The following is a 10,603-nucleotide window of genomic DNA, read 5'->3' as shown; positions in this document are numbered from 1 at the left end:
TTTATACCTGAAAAATGCACATTTTTCTAAAAAAACATATGCTATACCATAAATATGTTATCAGACTGTCATCTTATGAAGTTGTTTCTTGGTTAGTGGCTATATATATCTTTATTTGGTCGAATTAGTGATAGCTACTGATGGAGTAAAAAACTGGTGGAGTAAAAAAAGTGGTGTCTTTTGCTAACGTGGTTAGCTAATAGATTTACATATTGTGTCTTCCCTGTAAAACATTTTAAAAATCAGAAATGATGGCTGGATTCACAAGATCTGTATCTTTCATCTGGTGTCTTGGACTTGTGACTTAATGATATTTAGATGCTAATATTTACTTGTGACGCTATGCTAGGCTATGCTAGTCAGTTTTTTTACTGTGGGGGGTGCTCCCGGATCCGGGTTTGGTAGCAAGTAGAAGTTAAACACTCTGATTTTGGTGGGTCGGTAAACCAAGACAGGCTGAGTCTGGGATCACAACCAGGTCAAGCTGGAAGAAAGCAGATCCACAGTAGTGCTGTGGTGCAGATGGAGGTCTGAAAGGCTGAGAAAGCAGGAATGTCAGAGAGAGGTATGAAAGGCTGAGGAAGAAAGCAGGCATGTCAGAGGGAGGTATGAAAGGCTGAGGAAGAAAGCAGGCATGTCAGAGGGAGGTATGAAAGATTGAGGAAGAAAGCAGGAATGTCAGAGGGAGGTCTGAAAGGCTGACATGCTGACCACACAGCTCGCGTTATGTACGTGAGCGTTGCAAAGTACATTTACACATGTTATTCAGAGGCGATTTTAGCATGTAAATCTTGGTAGGGCCAAAAAAATATGGTATTCATCCCAGCAAAGCCATTATACAACAAAACACTAAACAATACATTAATTGCACTATAATGGTGACAAACAGTGCCCACAAACTGTTAGTGCCCACTTAAAGCTGTCCCAACACCTTACCACTGCTACACCTGTCTATCAGCTTAGCCTTGCACATGTTATTCAGAGGCGATTTTAGCATGTAAATCTTGGTAGGGCAAAAAAAATATGGTATTCATCCCAGCAAAGCCATTATACAACAAAACACTAAACAATACATGAATTGCACTATAATGGTGACAAACAGTGCCCACAAACTGTTAGTGCCTACTTAAAGCTGTCCCAACAGCAGTCCCAACACCTTACCACTGCTACACCTGGCTATCAGCTTAGCCTTGGCAGCGAAACAGTTCATTCAGCCTCATTTACTGCCTTTTAAAAAAACATAGCTGATATGGCTGACTTGCTTAAAACCTCTCTGGGATAGCGGGACAGTTGCGTCCCACCTGGCCAATAGCCAGGGAAAATGTAGAGCGCCAGATTCAAAAGAATTATATAAAATCAAACTTTCATTAAATCACACATATAAGATACCAAATTAAAGCTACGCTCGTTGTGAATCCAGCTAACATGTCAGATTTCAAAAAGGCTTTTCGGCGAAAGCATAAGATGCTATTATCTGATGATAGCACAATGTCAACAAAGAGAGTGTAGCCTATTTCAACCATGCCGGCGCTACTCAAAACGCAGATATAAAATATAAAACATGCATTACCTTTGACGAGATTATTTTGTTGGCACTCCAATATGTCCCATAAACATCACAAATGGTCCTTTTGTTAGATTAATTCCGTCCATATATATCCAAATTGTCCATTTATTTGGCGCCGTTGTACCAGAAAAAAACAGCTTCCAATTTGCGCAAAGTCACGACAAAATATCAAACAAATTACCTCTAAACTTTGCCAAAACATTTCAAAGTACTTTTGTATTACAACTTAAGGTATTTGTAAACGTTAATAATCGATCAAATTGAAGACGGGTCAATCTGTTTTCAATACAGGAGATCAACAAACTAACGCTACTTTTCTAGTATTGCGCAACTCTCAAACAGTACACAAGACGTTACTCTACTTCCTGGTGGCCTTCTTCTTCATTGCACAAATGAATAACCTCACTGGTGACATCCAGTGGAAGCAGTAGGAACTGAGAATAGAGTGAATATAAATCTGACCTGCCCATAAAAACTCATTGAACAGACAGTGACTTAAAAAAAAAAAGGTTAGTCCTCAGGGTTTTGCCTGCTACATAAGTTCTGTTATACTTACAGATATGATTCAAACAGTTTTAGAAACTTCAGAGTGTTTTCTATCCAAATCTACTAATACTATGCATATCTTATATTCTGGGGATGAGTAGAACGAAGTTGAAATTGGGCACGCTATTTTTCCCTAAGTGAAAACTCTGCCCCCTATCCTAGAGAAGTTTTAAACAAATGTGGTTTCTTCTGACAATTGATATGGACACACTATGGCATAAGGGGACGACAAGCGAATAAGAGGCAATACGTTGTTTCCATGAGTGAGCTAGGACGGACGTAGTCAATATAACTATTTGTTCAGCACTTTTGAAATGTACAGCGACAGAATTCAGAACATGGGCCATTCTTAAGGTGTTCTCCCTGTACACCAAGTCAGAACCGTAGGATAAATAAAGGGGGCATATAAGCAGACATTGAAAGCTTTTACAATATTCGATGATGTCACGCCCTGACCTTAGAGATCCTTTTTATGTCTCTATTTTGGTTTGGTCAGGACGTGAGTTGGGGTGGGCATTCTATGTTTTGTGTTTCTATGATTTTCTATTTCTATGTTTTGGCCGGGTATGGTTCTCAATCAGGGACAGCTGTCTATCATTGTCTCGGATTGGGAACCATACTTAGGTAGCCTTTTTTCCCACCTGTCTTTGTGGGAAGTTGACTTTGTTTAGGGCACTTTGCCTTTGAGCTTCACGGTTTGTTTTTGTAGTGTTTTATTGTTTTTGTTAGGCGTCTTGTCTAAATAAAGAACATGTACGCTCACCACGCTGCACCTTGGTCCTCTTCTTACGACAGCCGTGAAAGAACTTCCCACCATCAAAGGACCAAGCAGCGTGGTAAGGAGGAGCAGTGTGGCCAGGGGTATGAAACAACCTGGGAGGAGGTAGAGAGGTGGTCAGTCAACCCAGGGAGAGTGCCAGAGCCCGCCTGGGATTCTATGGAGGAATGCGAAGAGGGATACCGGAGGATGGAGTCGGCGAGACGAACACGGCTGGCAAGGAAGCCAGAGAGGCACACGGGGAGTGTGGCAGAGTCAGGTTGGAGACCTGAGCCAACTCCCCGTGCTTACCGTGGCGGGCGTCGTACTGGTCAGGCACTGTGTTATGCGGTGGAGCGCATGGTGTCTCCAGTACGCGTTCTTAGCCCGGTGCGCTACATCCCAGCTCCCCACATCTGCCGGGCTAGGGTGAGCATCCAGCCAGGATGGAGTGTGCCAGCCCTGCTCTCCAGACCTCCAGGACGTCTCTACGGCCCAGGATATCCTGCGCCGGTTCTGCGCACTGTGTCTCCAGTGCGTCTGCACAGCCCTGTACGTTCTGTGCCTGCACCCCGCACGTGCCGGGCCAAAGTCACCATCCAGCCAGGACGGGTTGTGCAGGCTCCTAGCTCGAGACCCCCAGTGCGCCTCCACGGCCCAGTGTATCCAGTGCCTCTGCCTGGGACAGGGCCTCCAGTATGTCTCTCCAGCCTGGTGAGTCCTGTGCCTGCGCCTAGAACTAACTCTTCCGTATGTCTCCCCAGCCTGGTGAGCCCTGTGGCAGCTCAACGTACCAGACTGCCCATACGTCTCCTCCCTCCAGTGATGATCCATGGCAAGAAGCCTCCAATGATGATCCATGGCACAAAGCCTCCAGTGATGATCCATGGCACGAAGCCTCCAGTGATGATCCATGGCACGAAGCCTCCAGTGATGATCCATGGCACGAAGCCTCCAGTGATGATCCATGGCACGAAGCCTCCAGTGATGATCCATGGCACGAAGCCTCCAGTGATGATCCATGGCAAGAAGCCTCCAGTGGTGAGACATGGCACGAAGCCTCCAACGAAGGCCTCCAGTCCGGAGCCTCCAGCGACGTTCTCCAGTCCGGAGCCTCCAGCGACGTTCTCCAGTCAGGAGCCTCCAGCGACGGTCTCCAGTCCAGAGCCTCCAGCGACGTTCTCCAGTCAGGAGCCTCCAGCAACAAAGGTCTCCAGTCCGGAGCCTCCAGCAACGACGGTGCCCAGTCCGGAGCCTCCAGCAACGACGGTGCCCAGTCCGGAGCCTCCAGCAACGACGGTGCCCAGTCCGGAGCCTCCAGCAACGAGGGTGCCCAGTCCGGGGCCCGCAACGAGGGTCCACAGTCCGGGGTCCGCTACGAGGGTCCTCAGTCCGGGGTCGGCGGCGAGGGTCCCTGCACCTGAGGTGCCACCAAAGTGGGGTGAGCCAGCGGTGGAGCTGGGTCTGCGTCCCGCACCTGAGCCGCCGCCGCGGATAGATGCTCACCCAGACCCTCCCCTATAGGTTTAGGTTTTGCGGCCGGAGTCCGCACCTTTGGGGGGGAGGGGGGGGATACTGTCACGCCCTGACTTTAGAGATCCATTTTATGTCTCTATTTTGGTTTGGTCGGGACGTGAGTTGGGGTGGGCATTCTATGTTTTGTGTTTCTATGATTTTCCATTTCTATGTTTTGGCCGGGTGTGGTTCTCAATCAGGGACAGCTGTCTATCATTGTCTCTGATTGGGAACCATACTTAGCCTGTCTAGCCTCGGGGTTCCGCTAGCGGAACTCCTCCCACATTCCACTGAAAAGGCAGAGCGCGAAATTCAAAAAATATTTTTGAGAAATATTTAACTTTCACACATTAACAAGTCCAATACAGCAAATGAAAGATAAACATCTTGTGAATCCAGCCAACATGTCTGATTTTTAAAATGTTTTACAGCGAAAACACCACGTATATTTATGTTAGCTCACCACCAAATACAAAAAAGCACAGACATTTCTTTCACAGCACAGGTAGCTTGCACAAAACCAACCAAACTAACCAAGAACCAACCAAACTAACCAAGAAACAACTTCCTCAGATGACAGTCTTATAACATGTTATACAATAAATCTATGTTTTGTTCGAAAAATGTGCATATTTGAGGTATAAATCATAGTTTTACATTGCAGCTACCATCACAAATAGCACCGAAGCAGCCAGAGTAATTATAGAGACCAACGTGAAATATTAAATACTCATCATAAAACATTTCTGAAAACTACATGTTGTACAGCAAATGAAAGACAAATATCTTGTGAATCCAGCCAATATTTCAGATTTTTTAAGTGTTTTACAGCGAAAACACAATATAGCATTATATTAGCTTACTACAATAGCCAACCACACAACAGCATTGAAACAAGGGACGTTAGCGATAGCGAATAAACCAGCAAAAGATATACATTTTTTCACTAACCTTCATCAGATGACAGTCCTATAACATCATATTACACAATACATATATGGTTTGTTCGAAAATGTGCATATTTAGAGCTGAAATCTGTGGTTATACATTGTGAACATGTAGCATCTTTTTCCCAGAATGTCCGGATCTATTTCTGACACTCACCTATTTTGACCAAATAACTATTCATAAACTTTACTAAAAAATACATGTTGTATAGGAAATGATAGATACATTAGTTCTTAATGCAATCGCCGTGTTAGAATTCTAAAAATAACTTCAGTACGACATCCAGCTTACGTTATGGCGAGAGAGCGCCCAAAATCTGGGCGCAAACTAATAGTAAACAATTTTCGACAGATATATGAAATAACATCATAAATGGGTCCTACTTTTGATGATCTTCCATCAGAATGTTGTACATGGGGTCCTTTGTCCAGAACAATCGTTGTTTGGTTTTAGAATGTCCTTTTCCCTCTCGAATTAGCAAGCAAAACTAGCCAAGTGGCGCTAAGCTGTCCATCGTGAACAAACGCAGTGAACGGAACACGCCAAAACTCCCGAAAAAAAATCAATAATCTGATTAAACTATATTGAAAAAACATACTTTACGATGATATTGTCACATTTATCAAATAAAATCTAAGCCGGAGAAAGTAGCCGTGTATAACAACAGCTTTTCAGAAGCCAATGCGGAAGTCCTTTCCGCGTCTTCCTGAACAGAGGAAATTGGTGTCCTGTCATTCCAAGAGGCCTCTTTTCACCATAGAAATACCTATACACTCCATTTCACCTCTCACAGCCTATTGACATCTAGTGGAAGGCGTATGAAGTGCATGTATAGTCATAAATCTCAAGCGAATTAATGGGGAAGCCCTGAACAGAGCCTCGATTTGAGATTTTTCACTTTCTGCCAGGAAGTTTGCTGCAAAATGAGTTCTGTTTTACTCACAGATATAATTCAAACGGTTTTAGAAACTTGAGAGTGTTTTCTATCCAATAGTAATAATAATATGCATATTGTACGAGCAAGAATAGAGTACGAGGCCGTTTAAATTGGGCACGATTTTTCCCCAAAGTGAAAATAGCGCCCTCTATCCTCAACAGGTTTTAAGTAGCCTTTTTTCCCACCTGTCTTTGTGGGAAGTTGACTTTGATTAGGGCACTTTGCCTTTGAGCTTCACGGTTTGTTTTTGTAGTGTTTTATTGTTTTTGTTCGGCGTCTTGTCTAAATAAAGAACATGTAAACTCACCACGCTGCACCTTGGTCCTCTTCTTACGACAGCCGTGACAGATGATTACATTTCTCAAAAACAGTAGGCAAAATTAAGAGGTGAAAATAGACCAAATTATTAGGGTGAGCCTCACGGGCTATTAACAGCTTACTACACAACATACACTTAGTATTATTTTCTTAGCTACAGTAGACATATCTCCCTGGCATATTACATAATTTATGCAGCAGCATACAACACATTTTTGGACTCACCTTGTTGTGCTGTGCTCACTTGAACAGGAGGGTGGAGCTGCGGTCATCAAACTTAAAGTCTGGAATTATCTGGATTTATGGTGCTTTCAAGACAACTGGGAACTCAGGATATTTTTTTTGAATCATGATGATGTCAGTGATCTTCAGGTCGTAGCTCTAGAAAGAGATCAGAGTTCCCGATTTACAATTCCGAGTTGGATGAAAGTTTAAAACGTATTTTCCCAGTCGTAGCTCATTTTTCCCGAGTTCCCAGTTGTTGTGAACTCACAGTTAGCCACTGAGTCACTCCAAACCGCTCATTGTTGACTTTGCGATTTCCAACTTGTTGTGTAATGTTTATGTCCAATGGCTGATGAGCACTGATACGTTTTATCTATAATTTCTCTTCATTATTTCCCTTCATATGACAAGTATTAAAAATGATTTGCCAGTAGATTGTCAACTTGATTCATGATGATGACTGCTAGCTAAGATTTTGAAAGTATGATGTTGACATCTGTCCAAACAAAAATACTGTAGATATTTTTTTTATTTTTTTTATTTGACCTTAATTTAGCTAGGCAAGTCATTATGGCTGAGATCCCGCTAACGGGATCGATATGACAACAGCCAGTGAAAGTGCAAGGCGACAAATTTAAAACAACAGAAATCCCATAATTAAAATTCCTCAGACATACAAGTATTTCACACCATTTTAAAGATACACTTCTTGTTAATCCCACCACAGTGTCCGATTTCAAATAGGCTTTACAGCGAAAGCACCACAAACGATTATGTTAGGTCAGAGCAAAGTCACAGAAAAACACAGCCATTTTTCCAGCCAAAGAGAGGAGTCACAAAAATCAGAAATAGAGATAGAATGAATCAACATTTGTGGCCTGCTGGAGGTCATTTTGCAGGGCTCTGGCAGTGCTCCTCCTTGCTCAAAGGCGGAGGTAGCGGTCCTGCTGCTGGGTTGTTGCCCTCCTACGGCCTCCTCCACGGCTCCTGATGTACTGGCCTGTCTCCTGGTAGCGCCTCCATGCTCTGAACACTACGCTGACAGACACAGCGAACCTTCTTGCCACAGCTCGCATTGATGTGCCATCCTGGATGAGCTGCACTACCTGAGCCACTTGTGTGGGTTGTAGACTCCGTCTCATGCTACCACTAGAGTGAAAGCACCGCCAGCATTCAAAAGTGACCAAAACATCAGCCAGGAAGCATAGGAACTGAGAAGTGGTCTGTGGTCACCACCTGCAGAACCACTCCTTTATTGGGGGTGTCTTGCTAATTGCCTATAATTTCCACCTTTTGTCTATTCCATTTGAACAACAGCATGTGAAATTTATTGTCAATCAGTGTTGCTTCCTAAGTGGACAGTTTGATTTCACAGAAGTGTGATTGACTTGGAGTTACATTGTGTTGTTTAAGTGTTCCCTTTATTTTTTTGAGCAGTGTACTAATAATATGCATATATTAGCAACTGGGACTGAGTAGCAGGCAGTTTACTCTGGGCACCTTATTCATCCAAGCTACTCAATACTGCCCCCAGCCATAAGAAGTTAAGAACAAATTCTTATTTCAATGACAGCCTAGGAACAGTGGGTTAACTGCCTTGTTCAGGAGCAGAACGACATATTTGTACCTTGTCAGCTCGGGGATTCGATCTTGCAACCTTTCGGGTACTAGTCCAACGCTCTAACCACTAGGCTACCCTGCCGCCCCATCAACGTGAGTTGATGTCATTTTATCTGTGGCCAATGACCTAGAGCCTTCTTGGATGGGCACTTCTTCTGTAACTCTACAGCAGCACACAAGGGGATAGAATCAAGTCTACCCTTAGATTTGGCAGTGACGTAGTGTCCCCATGAGTGACAGAACACTGAGCCAATTACAGCGCAACGCTCCGCAAGCCCCACAAAAAGTACATACATGTATATTTTATTTGTATTTATTTTTGCTGAAAATTTGGGGCTCAAAACAGGTGGGGCAGAGAATGACGGGTCGCCACTGATGTTATTCAATCATTGCATCCAAAATGCTTGTGCTCGTCAACCAGCGTCTGTGTAGCCAGGCGCTAAAATAGAATTTGGTTCTATTTGTGACGCTTGACGCGCTGCAAGTCCCACCTCTCCCATCTCCTCATTGGTTTTTAGGAGCATATACCCACGTGGGTGATTGAAAGATGAACTGAGGTCCACACTCCAGTCCAGTTGGTTGTGGTAATGCACCTTGAAGTTGGTTACCAACCACCATATAAAGTCCAATGAAGAAGAAGAAGACTGAAGGAGGAGAGATTACTATAAACTAACTCGGTTTACCCTCTTATCTGTGGATTAATTGTCAGAGTAGAGGACCTTGTGTATTTCAGGTAAAATAACAACCCAATGTTTATATCCCAGGACAAATTAGCTAGCAACAGCAAGCTAGCTAGCTAAATTTCCATGAATGTTTAATGCTTTTTGACCTGTCTCCAAATTAAAACAGGCATGTCAGAGGGAGGTCTGAAAGGCTGAGGAAGAAAGCAGGCATGCCAGAAAAAATTGTCAGAAAAAAACAGGGCAGCTGTACATGCTGGGGGAGTGTGAGAGAGAGGGCACTCACTCACCTCGCAAGACATCTGGAACATGGTAGGGCAACGGATTAAGTTTCTGCTTTGCTCTGTGTACAATGTCTTTCAAACAGCAATAAACATTCACACATGGGGGTTGGCAGACAGCCAAGACAGTTTTGATGTCTTTACTAATATTCTACAATGTAGGAAATAGTAAAAATAAAGAAAAACCCTTGAATGAGTAGGTGTTCTAAAACTTTTGACCTAAACTTTTCTGTTTGTGTCTACATACACTACCGGTCAAAAGTTTTAGAACACCTACTCATTCAAGGGTTTTTCTTTAGTTTTAATACATTGTAGAATAATGGTAAAGACATTAAAACTATGAAATAATACATATGGAATAATGTAGTAACCAAAAAAGTGTATGTACATGTATGTACATATACATAGTCCGTGTATATTCTGTTTGTTCATTGTGTGTCTGTTTATTCTGTTTATTGTAGAAGCTCCATTTCACCCAGTCAAATTCCTGTAAGGTGATTCTGAGTTCCTTGAAGGAGGAAGAAGGAGTAGCGATTACAGTGCCATCCAGCTCTCAGAAGGTACCTTTCAGGTGAGCTGACAGTGATGACCCCCATTGTATTTTAAATATTATACTTCCTCACAGTCAACATTTTCTAAAAATAGTCCTCTGTCCAGTGCTTTTGGAATATTCCAGGCTCCCTGACTGTCTAGGTTTTATTTGACTTTTATCAAGCTGGATAGAGTGAAGAGACTATAAATGTAGGTCCATTATAATTTCAACACAGTTTCGATGTGGTTTGAGTCATTTCAATGTCGTTTGATTCAAATATTCAAATCTTGATGATGAGTTGGTTATGTTAATTAACTGTGTAGTGCTTGGGCAAAAAACAAAACATCCACCCAGGAGGGCCCCAGGACTGAGTTTGGGAAACCCTGTTCTAGAGAAGTCTACCCTCTAGTGTCCTCACATTCTAATCCAGACCTCTAAGACGCTTCCATCACTTTGTTTTATTCTTCAACTCTAATCAGGAGATCTAATTACACCTGATCTAGTGGAAAGTTGTTCTGTTTACCAAAACATGTACTTTACCTCCCAGCTGCAACTAAGAATGTTTTGCATAGAGAAGGTTAATGCTAGTGGTTGACTGGTCCTCACAGTATCCATCCATGTGTATCCATTTTATTCATCCTGTCATGTAGCTGATCTACTTGTGTGTGTCTTTACTG

General features: G+C 43.1%; 1 protein-coding gene across 1 annotated transcript in view; it reads left to right on the top strand.

The window, feature by feature from the left end:
- Nucleotides 1-10,603, top strand: part of LOC120050855 (interleukin-1 receptor accessory protein-like 1) — an 838,450-nt gene that overhangs the window by 251,608 nt on the left and 576,239 nt on the right. The window lies entirely within an intron of this gene.

This window comes from Salvelinus namaycush, chromosome 7 (genome assembly GCF_016432855.1).
Source record: "Salvelinus namaycush isolate Seneca chromosome 7, SaNama_1.0, whole genome shotgun sequence".
Lineage (NCBI taxonomy): Eukaryota > Metazoa > Chordata > Actinopteri > Salmoniformes > Salmonidae > Salvelinus > Salvelinus namaycush.
The sequence above is the reverse complement of the archived record's forward strand: the minus strand, read 5'-3'. Positions and strand labels throughout refer to the sequence as shown.